At 35.0% G+C, this 23,838-nt stretch overlaps 1 protein-coding gene across 1 annotated transcript in view; it reads right to left on the reverse strand.

Moving 5' to 3' along the window:
• Window positions 1–23,838, reverse strand: part of Reck (Reversion-inducing-cysteine-rich protein with kazal motifs) — a 286,139-nt gene that overhangs the window by 138,957 nt on the left and 123,344 nt on the right. The gene's annotated exons all lie outside the window — the stretch shown is intronic.

Genomic DNA, 23,838 nt, shown 5'->3' on the forward strand with positions numbered 1-23,838 from the left:
GCTGGACGATTAATCCGAGAAGACAGAAGACAAACATAACAGGAGTAACTACGAATTCAATAAGCAAATACGTAATGTTTACATTTTATGAAAACATTATTATAAACCGAGTGAATACAGATGTACAGGTTAGCATTCATGCTTTTCAATCGGGAAGTATCGGGTTCCAATTTGGTGCCCGCCCATGCTGATAGTTCTTTTCAACGATTTTTCCACAGTTTCCATCAGGTGGAATGCAAGAATGTTATTTTTAAATATAAGTTCTGGGTGATTTTCTCCGTTTCCTTTTCCATTGTTCTGTTGTTGTTGTAGAACGTTAACAATACTACGAACATATTTCTCAAAACAACTAAACTTGTAATACTACTGTCAAACTTAAAAAAAAAAAAAAAATCAAATATTTTACAACTTTATGTACCATAAAATCAGGATTTAGAGAGACTGTAGATCTTGGTTTCCAGGTGGACGGGGGGCCTCCACTCTGAGCAAAATCTCAACTGACTGTCTAAAAAGAATCATACGAGACAGCAGCATCATCATAAGATAAAATATTACCAAAAATAGTGCATGGCATGGTTAATATCATAGAGCTACCTGTATTCCCCTAACTTTCCTACTGAACTTTCCAGATAGGCAAAGAGAGCAGGAGCCCTGGCCACCAGACGAGTTAATCCGACCTGCATAAAGTCATGACAAGTTAGAGATATCAACATTACTAGTTAGAAATGACTTCTACTATTATTCTAGTATTTCTATTTCACGACTTGTAGGAAACATATTACAAAACTAGTAGTTTTCAGAAATAAACCCTTGGTTAAAATGGTTTTGAAGATTCTATACCTGAAAATTTCGTTAAATAATAATTAAATAAATGAAATTACGTTAAATCTTTTGATTCGTACGATATTAGTACATACTGACAGGTGATTCTTTGGCACGAAGTAGTTTGGAAACGTCAGAAATAATATGCATAGATCTGCTCCGGATTTTCTTGTTTCAAATAAGATGTCAGTGGCTGTAGATCGTTTACGGAACATCAGTTTCTGACATAGCGATTATCTACTAGTGCTCTTACTGTACTTTCAGCTTTCTTACGTGTTACTAAATACAAAAGTTAGCATCACACGTTAGCCAAGCCCATAATGTTCGATATGTACACTGGTTCACTCGGGGCTATGGGTTTAGCAGGGCTGTTCTCAGCGTGTTTAAGAGCGCAGGTCGCGCCCATGAAAATATTGGTGGTGGTGGTGGGGTAAGTAACTTAAGTAGTCATTGAAAATGGTAGAGTAAAAGTGGATAATGGTAAATGTGGGGGAAGAAATGTACATTTGGGGGGTGACAGAATAATAAATTTGTGGAGAGAATAGTAATTTTCGGCGAGTGATAAATGTGGGGGAAGAAAGGCACATTCGGGGTGTAAGAATATAAGTTTGGGGACATAATGGTAATTCTGGGGAGAATGGTAAATGTGGGGGAAGAAAGTTACATTTGGGGGGGTGCAGAATAGTAAAATTTAGGAACAGAATGGTAATTTGGGGGGGGGGATAGTATATTCGTAGAAAAGAATGGTGAATTTTAGGAGTAAAGAATTGTAAGTTAAGGGGTTTGCATTCAAGCCCTTGAGGGGAAATAGCACCCTTAATGGTAAGCGTACGTGCCTATGATACGGAAGAGACAGGTTCAATTCCCGGTGGAAGCTAATATTGTTCGTATCCCGCCCGCATTAAGCTATAGATTCACGTCTCATATACAGTAGCCTTTGGCTAAGGGGAAGCTGAACTCCAATTCAGCTAACAGACAGAGGATGTACAGCACCTTTGTCTATATTTGTATCCAAAAAAATCTACTTTTTTATAAAAAAAAAAAAAAACAATCTTCTATTCTTTACAACGAAGGAAAATTTTAGTAACACAGGTAGCCACGAGCTGTATAAAAGGGAGCAAAGAGCAAGTGCTGACTGTATAGAAGAGTAGAAAGGGGGAAAATAAAAAAGGTAAAGTCAAAGAAGAATAAGAGACATAGAGAGAGAGAGCCTTCGTGACGTAACAATCCGCTCGCATTAAATAACTAATCGCTCTCTCCTTTGATGTGGACATGGCGTGACGAACCGATTACAGCTGCAGACAGCGGGAGTATTTTTCCCTCGCGGAAGAACAGGAGACCGCAAAGGGAGAAGGTGCAAGATGACAGAGCGAAAGAAGACACGCCAATTACTTTTTATATTCTCTTCCTTTTGCGTTTCTTTTATCATGAAAATGCCGCTGTGCAAATACAAACACACACATACTTACACTTAACGTTAAATACAAACCTTAGTGAGACACTGAAATATCACATAATGAGACACAAACAAGGGGGTAGAAAAAAAAAAGATTAAATTTTCTGTCGGCAAATGCACGTACCTTTTATCATTAAAAAAATGTTCCCAGTAAAACAAATGCATCAGCTTCTGTATTTACATGTCTGTCTCTTTGAACGTAGTCGTGTGTTGTCTTGTAATCTAGGTAAATCACCTCCTTTGATTTGATTCCCAGCTAACAACTTTAGCTCTTTCTGTTTACGTCAGCATAAAAGGGTTTTTAAAAATCTCAGGCGCCGAGTGACATTCTCGGATAGTGAATCTTACAGAAGGCCCAACGACGAATACCTAGCTGTGGCGCAATATTTAAAAGTAGCATAATGACTAACAAGATATTTGAACGAAGTACCGTACCCAAAATGAAAATTTATTCGAATTAGTCTACATGAGGGTTTATCTGCTTCACCCTCACATGTCAACTATTGTTCTTAATTTTAATTCCCACACGGTTACTACTATCTACCTAGCCTAACCTATCTGACTAATGTTAATAATCTCTCTCTCTCTCTCTCTAGGAGAGAGATTTATGAAGTTTAGATGGCCATACCGTAACATTACTTAAAAGAACGGAAAATTCTTAGTGGGACCATGTTTCCTGTTTCTTCTTGCAAGAGTACATCTAATCTTCGCTCGGACTGTGACTATCTTAGTCTTACATTATAAGTGTTCATAATCCTAGACTATCCTCACTCACAAAATTTATGTTTCTAATGCTACTATAATTCATCTTCAGATGCCATTTTGTTAACATTTCTATTCAGAAAAAAAAATCGAGCCTTGTCGTGATTAAGACTTACAATTCACCACTATTTATCTAGTATAAATGAGGATGAAACTCATTAAAAACCAGAGCACTGGTTTGTACTAGGAATGGCCACATTTTCCGAAAAAACGGAAGACCAAAAAAAATTCCGAAAAACGGAAGAAGGCAGAAAATTTTCTAGAAAACGGAAGACGAAAGATTTTCCGGGTAAGCGGAAGACGGAATATTTCCCGAAAAGTGAAAGACGGAAAATATCCGGGAAAACGGAAGAGGGAAAATTTTCCGGAAAAGCGGAACACAAATAATTTTCCGGAAAATCGGGAAAAGGAAGGCGGAAAACTTTCCGGAAAACGGAAGACGAAAAACTTCTCGGAAAAGCGCAAGACGGAATATTTCCGGAAAGCGGAAGGCGGAAAAAGTTTCCAGTAGACGGAAGACGAAATATTTTCAGAAGAAGCGGAAAATCGGAAAACGGAAAATTTTCCGGCAAATGGGAAAACGAAAATGTGATTTCCGAAAATGGCTATCCCTAGTTTGCACATTACTTTAGTAATACGTTCTGCCACATAAGAACATTAAATCAATCAATCAATTAATCGAATAATCAATATTATAAGCTGAAATAAATACAGTGTTCCCAACACAAAAAAAGTTTGAATGAAACTCACGGATATAGTAGACGGTCAGGATATTTTTTTTTAAAGCACTGTTTGTTGAATTGGAAGATCTTCCTTCTTTCTTTGGAAGAAATGGACAATGACTGTGTCTGACAGCTGCGTGATTCCGACGATTAAACACTCCATTGTACGCCATGGAAAGAAGTGTGTATAGGAGAGAGCAAACAAAATATAATAAGATGATGAAGGGAAGCGAAGAGGAGAACTTGCATTTAAAAAAGCGACTAAAGAAGGGAGAGAAAGAAGGTGGAGGAGGTTGCCTAAATCCATCGAATGAAGAACTCCCTTTCTTTATTGTTGCCAGCCAGCGCGCTCTGCTCTCCATTCTACACAATGTGGATGGCAAACCCGTGGAAATTACACAATTAAATGCATGTCAGCTGTTTAAATTGTCAGTGCAACAAACTTCCTCACCAAGGTTTTTTCTGTCCTTAAACTTCATCATGAAAGGGAAATGAAAGTACGTGGATGTTCATTAAAGGACGGATATTAACACTGTCGCTCCTCCTTGCACATAAATAAACTGTTTCAAAATTAATATAGAATCTAGTTTCTGAGTTGAAAAAAAAAGTGCATCGAAACTATGTACCATTACGTACCAGGATAACATTATATGCTTTTCTGCCTTCCAGTTTTTTTGTAGACCTATGTAAGATTCTTCAGTGCCGTTTGGCCCTTAATTGCATGTAATTCACGTAGCTATAATTTCTCAGTTCTTGTGTACGTTCTATGTGTTCACCCAGAGCCCCATTCGCTGGTCTGGTGGCTAGCACGTGTGCCTTTGGTGTACAATGTCACGGTTTCGATTCCCAATGTTTTCTGGATTGAAGTTTGAACGCATTTCAATCGTTTAGATTCCATCTTAAAACTGTACATTCACGTCTAATCTCTTTGTTGCTGAAAAGAATGCGAAACTCCAAACCAACTAAACAATTGTTTACCCCAGCTAAGGGGCGTTATTTGGAAAGAGCACAGCACGGCAGAGAGGGCAATTCCCCCCCTGAAATTGAGAAGCATATGCTTTCTAATAAATTGTGTATTAATGTACTACTAAAAATTAATTGTGTACTACTGTACTTGTACTTACTTATATTTCCTATATCATTGTGATTGTAACTTCATAAAGTTATTTTTTTCATAATCAAAAAAATCACTATATAACAAATAATATAAGAAATAATAACAATATACGAGTATATGTAACAAATAGTGCATATTTCAGGATAGTGTGTTTTCCCTATCTTTCCAATATACTCTTTTACGGAGCTGACAATATTTACAATATTTTAGTGAATTTCAAGAGTTGGATCACAGTCAGAGCTATAATTATTCTTCGAACGTTCTTTCGATGTTGAAAGTTTCTCTAAAGACAAATTGAGTCAGTAATATTAGAGATTAATCCGTGCACTCTTTTTGATATTTTGTACAGTTCAGTGGAGGACTCATGAAAAGTCTCTCCCCTTATTTTTTTTTTAAAAAATTTATAACTATTATTTCTTTTTATAATAGTCTAGTGGGTAGAGCGTCAGACTCACGTCCGCGTGGTCCCGGGTTCAATTCCTGATCTCAATTTTTGGCGTCCACTCAGTGTCATGGTGCGAACGGGGAGTCACGCGAATAAAAGACGTCTAGCAAGTTCCTGATACGCCTATTAGAGACAAACCGAAGAAGCGCGCTGACCACGTGTTCTTCGTAAGGTAGTTCAGCCGATTGGTAACAGATGGCGCTGAAGCGGCTCAGACCCACAAAGGACTGTTACACCAAGTGGTAATTCACTACTAACGAAGGTTAGAAGTGAAAGCATATCTGAAATGTAATAAATGTTGTAACAATAAATATTGTATTAAATATTATAACCTCTCAAAAATAAATCAAATGAAATAATAAAAAAAAATGCACGTATGATTATTGTCTGACTACTGATGTAATTTTGTCTTTCAATGAGGCGTCAGGGACCGTCTCTCTTTTTTTAATTCTTCTGAATTACTGTGAATATTGTCATTTTCGTTAAAAAAAAAAAAAAAGTAAACTACATTGAAAAGATAGGGAATACGTGCTGCCATCTATTAAGAGATTGGTGTTTCTTTATACTCATCTTAAAAAGATTGCAAACTTTTATATGAAGTTTGTAACACTGTTTATAAAAGTTAACTATGTACACAATTACTTTAGAAAAAAAGAATAAATGAAAAGTACAAAACATGATTCAAGAAAGGAAAGAAAAAGAAATAATAGTTATAATTTTTTTTTTAAAATGAGGGGAGAGACTTTTCAGGAGTAACACTGCGCGAAGACATTTTGTGCAGGAGAGAGAAAACGCTCAGATGAATAAAAGGATTAGAGACTGTACATTGCAGACTGTAGAGTGAAGAGTGGGAAGAGAGAAGGCTTTTGTCATTTAGTTATGCTCGTATGTGTACTGGTACAGCCACCATCGTGTACACACAATGACTAAGCACTCATGGCGAAAATGTGGTGGTGCTCTCTGGCAACTGTCAACACGAACTGCTGAAAAGTCTTTCCTCTTTGCAGTGTTTCAATCACTCAGATGCACATGCGAAAAGAATATTTTGCCAAAATAAAAACACACATCTTCTTCGTATTTGATTGCTTTCATTTTGCAGAAGAAACCAGTTGATTTCACTTATTTTCTTTCTTTTCTTCTTTTTTTTATTTTTTGAGTTATTAAAAGGATTTTTTTTTCAGTTTTATGTCCCATGCGTGCGAGCCGACTACGTAGGTGCTCCGGGGCTCCAGCACCAACACAAATAATCTTGTGGGTGCGAGACACCCACATGATTTTTATTTGGGCTCGGGTTTGAACCCGTTTCTCTTGCGTAGGGATGCGCACGAGACGAGTCGAGACAGAATTTTCCTGACAAAATTCGAGTCGAGACAGGGCTCTTCCAATAGAGAAATATACATTTTTCGAGTCGAGACATCACTTTTACACCACATTTTCGAGACGAGACAGCCACAAATCTTGTCTCGTGCGCATCCCTACTCTTGCGTTTAAGTGTCAGCTGTGTTACCGACTGAGCTAGAGCAGACCCAACTCATTCTTATAGTACCGATATATTTTACTTTATCACAGTACACCCCTTTATGACAGTGTTCATAAAAGATTTTTAACTAAAAACAAATCAATCAAATATCGATACTTCTCTGAAAACATATAGGCTAACACGCCCCGTCACTGATATGCACCCACATAAAGTTTGGAAAGTCGGCACCGTTGGTATCATGTGACTAAAGGGAACTTATGATGAATTAAAGTCAACTACACCTTTTTAGGTAAAAGGTAACGAATAATTAATTAAAGTGAATGCTTACGAAAGAATTGGTGGAAAGATAATGTGGTAATTAAACGGCAGAACCTCGAGAAAGCCCACGGGCATGATGTTGTCCACCACAAATCCGCGTGACTTAAAGAGATTGAACCAAGGACCCCTACACTAGAGTGATCCCTTTACCACTGAGCAACCATGCTCTCCTCCAAAATCCAATTCCATATTTCGGATTTATAACTTTAGAAGGGGGGGGTACGGTCAAAGATTATTTCAGTGGGTGGCCTGAGGGGAATTTTGCCCCTGAGCTATGAAATCTCCCTAAGGCATATCTCTGATCGTGCTCAACGAGTTTTCCCAGTATTTTACCCGTAATACTTTGACCTCCCATCCATTGTAAGTCGTCCCGGGGGGAAGAAGCAATACAAAATTTATGTGAGCTTATGGCCTTCCTAGGCCTTCCTTTTCTTTTTTTCCAACTATCTCCATTCCATCAATTCTTTCGTATTCACCCATTTTAATTTATGATTATCCTTCTCTAGGCTAAGAGGCATAAGTATGCAACGTATGGCTCAATGCGTATTTCATTTCATAATAATTCTCTTAGAACTTTGAATAGTCCTTGATTAGGCCATCTAACGAGAAGAAATGACAATATTTTTTCTTCCTTTTTATTTCTTTAGAACACAACATTCGGAACAAATATTACAAGCGCACATCTACATTTTCCTCATTTTGTGTGTGTGTTCCCAATCCCATTCTATCCTTCTTCTCTCTCTCTTTCTCAATTTTTTTTTCAATGTCATACTACTTCTTTTATTTGACCAATATCCCTTTCACGACCTTCTTTTGCTGGAGGACAATCTTTCTGCTCTCGAACTGTAATATCGCAATATCAGCGCTGGAACGATATGTGATTCATATTATCTGCGGACAAAAAGGAATTTCTATATATATATATACCGAGTTGCTCCTTAAAAACCACTCATAACACTAGAGATGGTTCATACGACTTCTTTCGCTATAGTAAAGATGGATGGAGTGACAAGCGAAGAAAATGGAACGATATAGATTGCAATAGATATCCGATATCCTTATATAAAACCATATGCATTACACGTACATTTCGTATTTTAATATATATATATATATATACATATATAGCTATGTATATCTCCCCTCTTTCATATACGCGTAATATCCCGTAGAAAAAAGAAGTGAAATTCAGATCCATAAACTATCTCCGTCAAAACACACAAAAAAAGATTCCATTTACTTCAGTGCATGGATACAGATAACTGATAACATCAACGAAATTCTGAATAAAAAATGGATAATAAAACTCATGTAAATGTATTTTTCCCATGTATGGGGAAAGAGCCTATTTAGATAAAAGTCTACATACATAACAGATAGACACATTTATAGATAACATATTGATATGTAATACCGTTCAGAGATTTCATTTTAGCTATCGATACGGGTCATTTACAATACTTTTCCTTTCAATTTATTGATATACGCATGAATTGATGTCCGCAAGAAATGCGTTGAAATACAGAAATGGGCCATTTAGCTATGTTACTTCGTTCCAGAAGTGATGATGCATACGAATATATGACAGGGGCAAATATATACAGTATTTTCTGTTTGTTTTTTATTTTTATTTTCTTTTTTGTTCCAAGATTTGTTTTGTGACTCTTAAAAAGTATTATGTACAGTATATACGGGACAACATTTAGAGTTGCAAATATTTTGAGAAACAAGATATAAGAAGTTCCGGGTAGTAAAGGCAATCTCAACAAAAATAACGTGCAATCTGAACGCTCTCAAACTATGTTTGAGATATTTGAGTAGTAATATCAAACTTCTGCGTGGCAGCCGGAGCCGGTCCTCATGACTATATGTATAGTTTACGGAGATCGTTTAAAGTGTGATCTAAACTACACGGACTTCCACCGGGAATTGAATCCAAGTCTACCATACCTAAAGCGAGTACGCTAACAATATAGCCACGAGAAAGCTCATCTGAATTTGAGATAAATATTTTAACGAAAAATATGTGCTATATACTAAAATAATATACTAATGGAAAACGTGAAATTAGACTTATGTTGCTGAGAATCTTGCGCCCTCTCTCTGAAGCAAAACATGAAATGATGCTATTGACACAAAAAAAAAAAAAAAAAAAAAATATGGCAGAGCATGCTTCAAATCTTCATACAAGTAGTTCATATCATGCACATTATATGTTCTATAAATATAGGCAAATAATGGCCAATGATCATCATCATAGGTATTCTGCCATTATTGACAGGTCAATTTGCTGCAACTAAGAAGCTTCCATGCTTCACGGTTTTCTCCTATTTAACCTCTTCGTCTTCACATACGACTTTTTGGTTTTGATATCGTCCATTAATTGTAGTCTCCTCCGCCCTTCCCTCTCTTTCCTGCCACCATACAAGCACGCCCCTCATGATACAGTTCCGTGTTAGCCAATGTCCCAACCAGTTTCTCTTCCTCTTTCTAATAATATCTAAAATTCTTCTTTTCCCCTACCATTTCTAACACACTCCTATTCGTTTCCCGCTCGACCCATCTAATCATCTCCATTCTTCTCCACACCCACATTTCGAAAGTTTTGAGCCGTTTTTCCATCATTTTTGCGTAACGTCCATGTTTCTGACCCATACAGTACAATACCGGTACTTCACACAAATCGTTTTATGAATCTTTTTCTCAACTCTTTATTCAAGGTGCCACAAAATAGTATTTTCTTCCTCCAAAAGGCTTCTTTCGCCATTCCTATCCTTGCTTTTATTTCACGTTCACATTTCATATCATCACTGATAATACTATCCAAGTATCGAAAACTACTAACCTGTTCTATTTTCTCCCCTCCTACTTCTATATTTCACACCGACCCCTTCGTTTCAGTCGTCATGGCTTTTGTCTTTCTAACATTTATTTTCATCCCATATTCTTCACAGCTCTTCCTCAAGTTTTCAAACATCTTATTGATTTTCTCTCCAGATTCTACAATAAGCGCCATATCATAATAATAACCCAAAGTCCAAAATATTTTCGATTTTACTCAGAAATCTACCTGAAATGACACTGGTCTAACACATGTCGCAAAACAACACAGATATCACGTGAAGTACAAATAAATGTTTATAAAAAAAACAGAAATTGTAATTTCCTTGCATTATAAAGAAAGAAGAAGAAGAAGAAATGTTTGATTGTGAGATGTACTCAACGATAATTTATTAACCCAACAGCTGTTTACGTACAAACAGCTGAGGACAAAGGAAAAGCTTTGTCAGTGACGGTTATTTATGTTCCATGGATTTACCATACAGGTCATCGTTCGCAGTTTTCTCGTACATCCAAAAGAGATAGAGAGAAAAGAGCAAGATTTATTTTTAATTCTATGAGAGAGGTCACTCGCTGCAGAAAATTCTTATACGATAATGCTTTCTTGCTTTATAAGATAGTTTAAAACCCAAGACGACCAAGTGGACACACATTCTACCTGTTGTCAGTCGGTGCCTTATATAGTCAAACCCCGTCTTGTGGTCTCGTTTAACAAGAGACAGACGGCACAGTGCGTATCCAGCGTCACAATAATAATTTTGAATCTTAACAATAAGGAAGATGTGAATAGGAAAAGAGCTTGTCCCTTTAAAGAAGCTTTTTGCCGTTGGATCACTGAAAGCACACACGGTAGCATTTCTTTCAAAAAAGAACACAACACAACTGTGTATACTAATGAAATAACAAAGTATCTGAGTTAACCGGTCAAAATCCACTTACTTTTTCTTTCTTTTTACCATTGTTTTCTTGTGTAACCACCAGTAGCAAAATGATTACTGTTAGGCTAGTAAATCTCAAAAGTCTCAGTAGAATACGTGCCAACCGTGTTGGGACGTCCACCTAACGTATGGGTGCCGAACTTGGTGACCGAGGGGACCCCCAGAATCTGGATATTTTTTCTTGAATCTCTGCTTGGATATATAGTAATGAAATACATACATGTAAATGCCTCCCCCGTCCCCCGCTCTTCCTAAAGATATAAAAAAAATCGGAGCTGCTGATCTAAGTCATCCAATATTTCTTACTAAATACCCAGAAACTTTCCTACAGCATCTTTTTTTCTTTTTCCTAAATCAGATTTAACCCTATAACCGCCACGAGGCATCAACACTATGCCTCACTGTTTCTATAAATTTATGCCGCGTGGCACTATGGATGCCTCACACTTTTTTTTGTTTTCGAAGATTATACACATGTAGTACGCACACTCGGTCCAAATACAATGAGAAAAATCAAAATTACGTTTTGGCTCCAGGGATATAGTTTTTGCTAATACATTGTGGCAGTTAAAGGGTTAATTCTCTAACAGGGTGTTAACTTATAAGCTAACATAGTATCTTTTTTTTTCTATTATTATTGAGAAAAGCTAAATTCATTGTTTTCGGCGTATTCGCACATCGACTGTAGTGCGTCTATCGATTTTATTTTATTTTATTTATTTATTTTTTATCTCTCCAGTAACGTGTAACTACCATGTAATGAAGCGACAGAATCACTGTTAACGGACTCTTCGCACTCCACTTCTACCGAAGAAAACAAACTAAAAATAAGAAAATGAAAACGAAATAAAACATAAACATCACGCTTCAACACGATGGACAAATAACTGAAGAAGCTATCTAGGATAGAGCTTCCGACATTTCGACATAGCGGTCGGTATTTTCAAATATTGATAAAATGTTACTGATCGATACTTCGATATCAGCGTATTATTCAATATTACGATATTTCGAAATTCAATATTTCAATATTTTTTTTCGAAGTTTTCTAATTCGATATTCTTTTATTCAACATTTCAACAGTATTACCTATTTTGAGATATCGATTGTTTTTAATATTTTATCGATATCAATTTTGATATGCAAATCCAGATTTGCACAGTTTTAACTCCATTTTGCATGTAGGACACCTCAACCTTAATGTTGTCCACGAGACTAGATATGGTACTCTCTTGTCTCGAAAAAGTGTAGTGAAAGTGCTTTCTTGTCTCGAAAAGCACGTGCGTTTCAATTGGAAGAGCTCGGTCTCGTCTCGTATCTAGTCACGAAAATTATGTCTTATTTCGTTTTGTGGGCAATACTACCAGCTCATTATAAATGGGAGGAGGCACCCTTTTCCTTGCATTTAGATGTTTAACCAAATATTTTCGTCAACATTTAGTTTTCGTACTCCTTTAACGTTTGTTCCTCTCAGCAAGTTTGCAGCAATCTTTCATACTTGAGCAGTGTAACACGCAAAGACAAGATCCAGTCTATACTAATAAATAAAATAAAATAAAATAAAATGTGTTTGTGTATCTGTCATCAGCTGTTTCTCACATCAAAAGGAGTCACCCAGAGTCTCCAAATTGTGCATACAGATAGACCATTACCAGATCTAACCACGCACGAAGCCGTTGCTTTCGATTTTCGGGTCGAGAAGGGATTTGTAGGAATGTTCAAAATGTATGCATATTTCTGATCGTTTCTAAGAACGCCTTCCATATATGCAAAGTAACAATACATATTTGTTATGCACGCTTACATAAGAGGAGAGAATAAAGGTGTTACTCTTCGTTATTTACTTCACTCATTCATTTATTTTCAGGCAATTTGCATAAACGTTATCCTCCTCATGCGAAGAATGGGCATTTGAGCTAGTAAGTAATAATTTCAAACAGCGGGTACGGCTTGCACAGCCAATTATTACGGCTATGAGAAGGGAGAATATCAGAAGAAAAAAAAAATCGGCGTAGTGTGTTGCCTCTGTACGAGGAAAACGACTCAACCTTTTAAAATGGATTTTTGAATGCTCAACCTTTTAAAATGAGTTTTTGAATGCTCGACCGTTTAAAATCAGTTTTTGATTGCTCAACCGTTTAAAATAAGTTTTTGAATGCTCAACCGTTTACAATGAGTTTTTGAATGCTCAACCGTTTTAAAATTAGTTTTTGAATGCTCAACCGTTTAAAATGAGTTTTTGAATGCTCAACTGTTTAAAACTAGTTTTTGAATTTTAACTTCGATCGAGCTGTGTTAACATCATTTCATTTCACTTTGATTAAAATACGTGTCCTAAAGGGTACCGGAAATGGGATTAGAATTTAACTTTCATGTTTCTATTGTTCATGTATTTCAGCTAGTAAAATACAAAAATTTCCTATCTTCCAAGCTTCTGCTCCAAGTACAATAGTTTTCTTGGCCACAGGTGAGATGGAAGACCCGTGAAGTGATAGAAAAGCAATGTAAACGCTTGCTTCATCCATGTAGAATGTGACTCACGTAGAGATATACCACCTATGCACACCCACAGAAAAATTAGAATTTTTTCCTCGTTTAGAGAAAAAAAAACTATACAGACACGCCAACGACATTCATCACAAACATCTGCTAACTGAAAAAAAAAATGTGTTCACAGAAAATGACACTTCTTCAGTTCAGAAAAACCGCAAGCAAGGAAAAGCCAACTTTGAATACACATGCACTATAGGGAGTTTGCTGTGGGATCACTTTGCATAAAATTGCTTCCATTACCACCGAAAACTTTCTCATTCAACTACAGTTTCCAATAAGGAGCAAAAGCATGGAAAACAGGGAGAGAAGAAGAGTCAGTGAGAGAGAGACTTTTGCAAAGTGCATCGGTCGGGTCGAGGTGTAAGTTGAGCAGAGTTTTTTTTTTTTCTGTCAGTGGATTCAGCCGCAGTAGAGACAGACAGAAGGAAGACCAGGCCGTGTCGGTTTGGTCGTGTGACGTAAATTTCTCCCTGGGGAAATTTAAAAAGGCGTTTGCTAACAGTTTTTCTTTCCCTTCTCCCTCTCGGTTGTTTTCCCCCACTGGAAAATTATGGTTCGTCGTTATGTTTTTTTTTTTTTTTTTTTTTTGGCAAAACATCATTTTATGATTTGTCCTTCGATGAATTCATCTTTCAGACTCACCTCTGTAACTCTTTATGGCACAACAAAAATAAAGGGTGTACGAAATAATTATATCATATTTAACTACATAAGCCAACATTATAGTATGCTAAAAATAAGATTACATATATGAGCGGCAAGCGCCACTTCCAGTGAAACTGAGTTCTACTATATATATATTATATATAGTGGCAGATCCAGGACATGATCAAGGGAGAAGCTAAACCATAGTTTGCAGCTTTACCCAGTGTAAAGTAGGATTGAAGCCCATTTTATCCAGTGTATACTTGAGCTTCAAGGGGGAAGTTATAGCCCTAGCCCCTATAGCTCCTCTTGGATTCGCTCATACATATATACAGTATATATATATACAGTATATATATATATATATATATATATATATATATTAAACTAATGATGCTATGCATTGTAAAAGCAAGAGATAATTTCTTCTTCTTTCTTTTTTAAATTTGACGATTACATCCTCTTACCTTTCTTCAATTGCGATCCTAACTAGTGGTGTTAAAAATAAATGGACCTACGGCCTTTTTTTCGAAATATTTTCCGTTTTTCGAAAATTTTGTCTTCGAATTTTTTCATTTTTCGAAATAATTTTTCGTTTTCGTTTTTTTTTTTTTTTTGCTTTTGGAAAAATTTTCGTTTTTCGAAAAGTTTTTCATTTTTCGTAATTTTTTACTGTTTGTTTTTTAAAAATTTTTCGTTTATGGAAAAAATTCGTTTTTCGATTTTTCGTTTTAATTTTTTTTGTTTATCAAAAAAATCGTTCTCTTCCGAAAAATTCATTTTTCGAAAAGATACTTTTCAAAAAAAATTGTGGCCATCCCTAGTTAAAACTTCGAATATTCATTATTCGAACAATTGTTAGAATAATTGACTAATCCCAACATCAGTAATTCTTTACTTTCCAGTAAAAATACGTGGTTTGGTTAATAATAATAATAATAATAATAATAATAATAATAATAATAATAATAATAATAATAATAATAATAATAATAATAATAATAAATAGTCCAACAGTGATACGAACCATAAGCAATACAAGTAGATCTTCACTGGGAATCCTAAAAGAAATTGTATGCAATGTTTCATGAAAATTGCATATTTTTAGAAGAATGTAACTGTGAAAAAGTTTATATATATATAAGATGGGACGTGTTCACTTTGTTTCTCTGAGTTATTTCAACTTCAAACAATTGGAATAAGTCTGTACTTTCAAAGATAACAAACTATTGTCCATAAAATTCTGATTTTGTTTACAAAAATCGGAGTAAATTCACTCTTCCTTATTATTGACCGACTTCAACTGCAAGCAGTGGAAACGATTGCGAAGCTTGTGGAAAAACACACTCCAAAATCATTTATTTATTTATTAACAAAAGTTACCGTAGAATATATAGTCAATTGTTATCAGTACACATAGTTTGGAAGTGATTTGATAGTCGATCAATTACATATGTTTCTTTTTTTTTTTTCGCATTATGTCCAACTTGACTCCACAAATACTCTACGAATCTCCGTGCCTCAGACTGTGAAAACGTTTCGGACATCCATCCCAAACTGATAAGTATTATGTGAAAAAGAACGTTGTGCTCGTGATGTTTTCTCGGACTTCTTCGGATTCCTTCTAGTATGTTAATTCCATCAATTTCTCTTATTATCATCATTCGAGTTTTGAGTTCATATGAAACGCGGACCTACTGATTAACGTGAAATTCGAACCACATGAGTTTCCGCCGAGATTGAACATAGATCTCTCCCATCAAAGGCGCGTACGCTAACCGCTTAGCCACAGAGGGCTCCTCTCTATCATCATTCGTTAGTATTTATTTTCCTTTTTTTTTACCTTATACTAGGCCGTCATAACAGGGAAACAGGTGTAATTGTCATTTCATTTCACTTTGTGGTGGACAAACACCGTGTGCGTGGGTTTTCTTGGGGTTCTCCCGTTTCCTCCCACTTTCTTCATTCCACCATTTCATCCATTTCTCATAATCACCGTCTCCTTTAGCCTAACCGGCATAACCGTGGGACGTAAAGCTCACAGATTTCATTTCATTTCATTTTTACGTGGTAAGAGACTTGATAACACTACACATTCCGCATAACAGGAACTATCTCCATTTCTATTCAAGACATAACATCGTTATTCATCTTGTAGAAGAATTAAGAAAAAAACACAAGATCGATCGTAGGAAGCAATTACCTTAGAGATGGGTAAAACAGTTTTTACGTTTAAAAAATGGAAACCGGTTTGTAGAAAAATAAAAACTAACATTTCTATTTTCTCCAAAACCCAGCTTGGTCTTTCACCGAAATCGATTTCGGTTTTTTTGAAAAGCCAGTATCTGTACTTGTTTTTGTATTATTTATTTCCAAACCAGTTAACGAAGAAGAAAAAAACTTTTTTTATAGAAAAACGAACCGGTTTTAAAATCGAATCGAATCGAAAAAAAACTGTTGTTTTTTGTCTCATTGAAGTTATATCTACGTGGGTGTTAAGTTACAAAAATCCAGGAGTATTTGGTACACATGCACTACCATTTTCATAACGTCGAGTACTGGTTTCGCAAAGGCTTCCAAAATTGTGAGAAAGGTAGAGGTACATGAAACATACAAGAAACAAGAATTTTAGGACAACCAAAAATGGATCAAAAGATTGCGATCTTAGCCAATAATTAGTTTTTGGATCAGGGGCTACAAAATTTTTGAACGGCCCCTAAATCGAGTTTTCGTATTTTCTAAGGAATAAGCACACCATACTGATAGCACACTACAACAAAATACTTTGGTTTGTGTAATATTTACCTGTACCTTGGGCAGAAAGTACTCATACATATGCACTATACTTAGTAGAATGTTCATTTCATATTAACAAAAGAAGAATGTTTTTTAATATATGTAAGTGATTATTATGGGATAGTTGATGATATGGACATGTTTTACGGTTACCTAGTCAGTGAGTTTGTGTACTTAACAGTTTTAAGAAAAGGATATTATAAGTTATATCAAATAATAAACCAGTTTAACATCGTTTATAGACGTTGTCAGTTTTATTAAAAAGGTGAGATTAATGGTATTTAAATATCGAAGCTAATATTTTTATGCCAAAGAATTACTACCACTTCGGATTTTTATCTCAGCAAACGAACCAGGTTTACGACTATCTTTTTGATAAATCGTTGTAAAAATTTGGTTTACCTCACCCGGGACTTTGTAAATTCAATTCCCGAAGAAGAGTAAGGCTGAATTTACTTTCATATTACAGTTAATGAATACGAACTTAACTATATTGCGAAGTGGTAAGGTAATCATAAGAAAAATGGACAACGAAACAATGCAGCAGGAATCAAATACTAGTGACAGCGATGAGACTAGTGTAACACCAGGATTGGCATCGGAAGATATCTTGTTAGCTTTACAGCGACAAATAATGCAGATGTCTACCGAGATAAAGCAAACCATAGAGCAGAAGTCTGACGAAGCTAACAAGCAATATGAAGAATTAAAGCAGACCATAGAGCAGAAGTCTGACGAAGCTAACAAGCAAAATGAAGAATTAAGTAGACGAATGGAACAGAAGTTTGACGAAGCTAACAAGCAATATGAAGAATTAAGTAGACGGATAGAACAGAAATCAGATGAAACGAAACAGACAATTGTCCAGGTGGTAAACGACATTTCCTCACAGTTCGAGAAGGATATCCGATGATTGTCAAGAAAAGCACAATCAACAAAACCAAGAAATTAGTGCTGTAAAAAAAGATTTAGAAGTAATAGAATCTTCCATTAAACAGCAAAAGATCCAGGTCAGCAACAACTCTAATAACATACGTGTAAATACACAGTTGTTAGCTACTATTCAGGAAGAGATTAGAACGTTACAGGCTAAAGACAACATTTACCGTAATAACTTGGGTAGTGATCGCTTTGAGTTGCCTCACTCACCAGAGATGAACTCGCCTTCGCCCGGATCTGATGAGGATATTATACTAGAAGAAAGTTGTCCGAAGAGCACTGATGAGCGAAACATAGATGGTGTCATAGCACAGCACGTCACGGATAGGAACTATCACTCAACAAGAACAAGGAATGAGAAAAAGAAGGTAAAATTAAGTGTTAAGATGAGTGAAATTAGAGCTATGAGCAAATTCAGTGGTAAGTGTAATGAGAATGCTACTTCTTTCTTAGAGAAATTCCAAGACGAATGCAATATAATGTCTATCGATCGATCACAATATATGAAATTAATACCCCATGTATTACTCCCACCTTGTTCCTTATGGTTTAAAGCAATACGTGATCACATTAGTACCTATGAGGAATTCAAAGCGGCATTGATCGCAAATTATGAAAATGACTTTTTGCTGGCAAATAGAGATGCCACCCTTAGAAATCAACACTTCAATCCTCGATTGCACAAATCTCTTGTAGAGTTTGTTGTAAATGTCTACAACGAATTAAAGGTCGTTAATCCTTTGCAATCGGAATCGAGAATAATAGCATCGATTCGAAATTTGCTTCCATTTAAATTGCAACAGATCTTATTTTCCACACAGTGTATGAGTTTCAGCCATTTATTGATGCTTGTCCAATGCTACGAAACTCAATACCATGCCATGAACCCACAATCAGGAATGGGTAAAAATAAGAATAATTCAGATCATTTGGTGCCTGTTCGGAATTTAAATATTCGGAGTGTGAATAATACAGGACCTAACCTAAGCCGAGTATACTCTAGCAATCAAAATGCGCACAATAGGCAAGGTTATGTAGAGAATCCGCCTAACCTAATTAATAGTAGCAATTCGTATGTTAGACCATATAGTCAAAATAGATTTAAAAATCGACGTAATGTATGGCGAAATTCCAGAAATGCAGCGAACTACGTGGATAGACGTAATTGGAGATCAAGAGATGGGACTTCATATCAAAATCAAAATCACGATGAAAGACATGTACAACATAATGTAGAACCTAATCATGATAGCGCAGTACAGTGTACTTTATTAGAACCGTATGCAAGTTCAAATGTAACCTGATTACCGTTAATGAAATTAGGTTAAATTCATGTTAGTTGTAGATTCTTATAAATTTTCATTTTAAAGTTTATGTGTTAATAACAATAATGAAAACGATTCTTATAAATACTTGAAATGCTTAAATAGAGTTTTAAGTAGATTGGAAAATTGATTTTCAAATGATTTTTATTCAATTTAATTCTCTTTAATTCTCATTAATCAATGATAATTTTCAAATGATTTTTATTCTTTCTTGTTAATATGAGGAATTATAATTCAATTTATAATTAATTAAAAGCAAAGATTATTTATATTAGATTGATTTGTGTTGAAAACTTAATTGTCAAAGATTATGTTAAAAAGAAGCTCTATTCTATAAAATTAATTATTCAACGACTACCTTGAATGATATTCTTCTTTCTTATAACATCTTAGTGCTACTATGTATATCTTTAAATGCAACATCTGATTTATTTGTTATTTAATGCGCCCGCAAAGATTAATATTATTTGTAACCCACATTTGTCCTTTACATTTTTTGATATCGCACACTTCGACGACGAATTAAATGAGCGACGATATTTTAATAAGAAAATGTAATAATAATATAGTAGATAATAATGAAATAAATATAATTAATGTAATTAAAGATAATTATTGATGAAATGAAAGATTTGTTTAATGTATATGTGAAATATAATGAATAGATATACAAGGTGCGATTAAAATATGATGGACATATGTTATGTAAAAACACTAATGTAAACGGACCAGTGGTTCTTGAAGATAAAAGCCAAGTCTACTCATGACTTTTATATTCAGTCCCTTTGTCGAGCGACATTTTTTATACAACAAAATACTTTGGTTTGTGTAATATTTACCTGTACCTTGGGCAGAAAGTACTCATACATATGCACTATACTTAGTAGAATGTTCATTTCATATTAACAAAAGAAGAATGTTTTTAATATATGTAAGTGATTATTATGGGATAGTTGATGATATGGACATGTTTTACGGTTACCTAGTCAGTGAGTTTGTGTACTTAACAGTTTTAAGAAAAGGATATTATAAGTTATATCAAATAATAAACCAGTTTAACATCGTTTATAGACGTTGTCAGTTTTATTAAAAAGGTGAGATTAATGGTATTTAAATATCGAAGCTAATATTTTTATGCCAAAGAATTACTACCACTTCGGATTTTTATCTCAGCAAACGAACCAGGTTTACGACTATCTTTTTGATAAATCGTTGTAACACTATGAGTTAACTGATAGCCTGGGTTCGACTACACTATATGTAGTTCTCCAGATACAAAGTCTGCAAGAAAATGTTTGAAATGTATTGTACATTTTGATCCAAAAACAAAATCACTTAACCAATATTTGATGAACTGCTGTATATGCATTAAATGATATCGTTTTCTGTGTGAAATGGGTTGATTTTTTCTTTTAAATTTTAAATTGAACTCGAGCAAAACAGTTGGTTCAGGCTCATAGCTAGGAAATAGTCAGGAGGAAATAAACTCGCCTAAAACTTCGTTATTTGTTTAGCCAAATTTGTTTTCAAAAAAGGAGTGAAAAAACGAAGGTGAACTCAAATTAACAGTCCCCTATTTTAATGTTCTAGCTACGAGTCAGGGCTGATCTTGATTTAAAAACGAAACTAAATCTACGAATCAAGTGTTCTGCATCAAAAATGGATCAAGTTAAATCTTATTGTTATACATTGTTGCGTGCCATTTGAAACATTTTCGATGATCTTATAAATTGAAAGTTATATTAAAAGATATAAATATGTCCTGAGTATATTATTGTAATAATTCATCCGAAAAATAACTCATTTTTAAAAAAATTCTAGTGCTCTGATGTAGAGAAATATACTTAAAAAAAACACCGATAAACGTAAAAATATCGCGAAAATACGAATATAGGATACGTGTGAAGAAAACTGTCTAAACTAAAAATTACATTCTTTTAACTTCTCTCTCTCTCTCTCTCTCTCTCTCTGCCAGCGATTGAGAAACACGAGAATGAAGTGCGAGAGATGAAGCGGGGAGAAAGAGAAAGACAAAGCCATTTATCGCCTTTTCCAAGCCTTGCAGCATCCAGAAATGATGCTGCGATGTCTCGGATACTTAGTGTTTCGAGAGGAAAGATGGTGCCATTTGTCACAGCGGAAGTGTCGACCCGGAAGCCATCAGAGGAAGTTGCATCACACACTAGCGCTTGTATTCGTTTGTGTGTGATCTTGGAAATCCCGTTTTCTATCGTTTATTATCTTTTTTTCTTTTTTCTTTTATTTTGTAATCGAGAAACGGAAACGATAAAATATTCGAAATGATGGATTATTTTTCTAACCTTCGTGTTTCAGGGTGAAATATTTTCGTATGAAGTTCTAATGAAGAAAGTGACAAAAAAGAGAATTAGGGCAGAAGAAAAGTGGTTTATAGAGTACAGTCAATTAGAGCCAAGTAAACACAGCCCATGACATTTTTATACTTTTATTATATTATTATTATTATTATTATTATTATTATTATTATTATTATTATTATTATTATTATTATTATTATTATCCGATCAATTGTTAAATTTAGCATGAGCTTGGCCCCAAGCCGTGGTTTGTTTCTGAGATCCTTTTGGTTTTACTATCTCATGTGAACCGATGAGATACCTTTTAGTTGGAATTGAAATGAAACTAGTTTTAAATTCCAAAGTTACGTCCTGTAGTCTAAAGGAAATGAACCATTAATGATGAATTGGTGGAATAAGAATGTAGGAGAAACAAGAAACCCGGGGCACGATACTGTTCATCACAAATTTACATGGGCTAGGATCGAACCAGGGATACCTTGCACCACTGAGATAAGCGCTCTACCACTGAGCCATTCACCGTGTTCCACTTATTCTTTGGGTAATGTATTGTTAGCATAGACTCTGGCTTAGTGGTGCACCTTCGTTCGATGTGAGTTTGTAATTAATAACATCGCGACCGCAAGATTTTTCTCGTTTCTTCTCACTTAAGTCATTCCAGCGATTTTTTTTCAGCATTCAACCGTGAAATATCAAATTAAAATATTATATTTCAACTTTTCCCTATAACGCCACTAACGAGCAAGACTCTTTTAAGGATGGAATTGTGCTGATACTACTGCTATTTGATATTGTTTGTGCTTGTTTTGATTTTCCCACAAACAAATGAACGGACAAGCCGAACTCTTCCGATCTAGATCAAACTTGGCATAATGGTAGACCTTGAACTGTTCTACAAGCTTGTGAAATATTATGGTATGCAAGCTTTCGGTTCCCGAGTTCCATAGGCCATCAAACTTAGGGTCTGGACTTAGTCAAATTTTCCCCGAAAAAATTCCCTATCCGATCGATGAAACTCTTGAACAAATCTGGTAAGGTGGTAGATCTCGACGAGCTTAATAAAGACATGAAATATGGTTATGTAGGCCTTTGGTTCCTGAGTTATAGACCATCAAAGTTGGAGTCTCGACTTAGCCAAATTTTTCCGAAAAAAAAAAAATACTATTCGATCGATGAAGCTCAATCAATCTTCAACAAACCTGGCATCGTGGTAGATCTCGACGAACCTAATGCATACATGAAATATTATGGTATGTAGGCCTTTGGTTCCTGAGTTATAGGCCATCAAAGTTGGAGTTTGGATTTCATCTATCAAGTTCTTGAAAAGGGAAAAAAGAAAACTCTTTAATTGACATTCAAAACAAAAAATCATACAACAAACTTGTTAACATTAACTTGAAGCATAACTTGATGAGAAATTCATTACCACAACATGAGGGCTTGATTAGCTATGTTGTAAATACATTGTGCACTTATAATAAAAATTTGCTTTAAAAAAAATCAATGGAGAATGAATTTCTTTCCGCAATAGGGAAATTTACTACTCACACAAACGAAACACGAAAAATATAAGATTATGAAATCAGGCAAATAAATAGTGAAATTTCATTTGTAATGAACAAAGAAGAGGAAGAAGTCGAAGTAGCGCCATAAAAACGAGAAATTCTATATTATGTCGCACGAAAGAAAGATAGAGAAAGAATACGACGAGAAACTTCAAAGGAATACATGAAAAATATATATATATATATATATCGTGTACGCTGTCGCTACTTTCTTTTCTCTTTTTCTCTCAACTTTGAAAAAAGAAAGAGAAAGAAAACTACGATTCCTTTGATCATTGGCTGACAAGCAAGATGAATTGCAATGAGATAGAATTATGGCGGTATCCATCACATAAGTTATTCCTTCTTTTTATTATTATTATTATTTGTCCAAGGACACTATAAAAGAAGAAATGGGGAGGACGTTTCTTTGAAGGAAAGAAAGAAATCGACTGTGGAATCGAAACACCATAGTTCGCCATTTCTCTCATGGTATGGTCATTTCTCAATGCGCAGGAAACAAGAGGAGGAATTCGATCATGAAAATTTCCACAACTTGTAGTCTACCACTTTAAATAAATCATTTGCAATAGTGACGATGAACGCAGTTCGGTTAACAAACAAAAGACAAGAGTATTGAAATAAAAAGTACTGTTATCCTTACTAACGATGTAATTGTTACTCTCTTAATTACTCGCATATTCATTATAAAAACTTGTTTAATTTTTTGAAAAGGTTTTGTCTCAACTAATGTTGTTGTTGTTGTTATAATTAACTAACTAACGCTATGGCCTACGGA

This window comes from Thermobia domestica, chromosome 13 (assembly GCF_964235325.1).
Source record: "Thermobia domestica chromosome 13, izTheDome1.hap1.1, whole genome shotgun sequence".
Lineage (NCBI taxonomy): Eukaryota > Metazoa > Arthropoda > Insecta > Zygentoma > Lepismatidae > Thermobia > Thermobia domestica.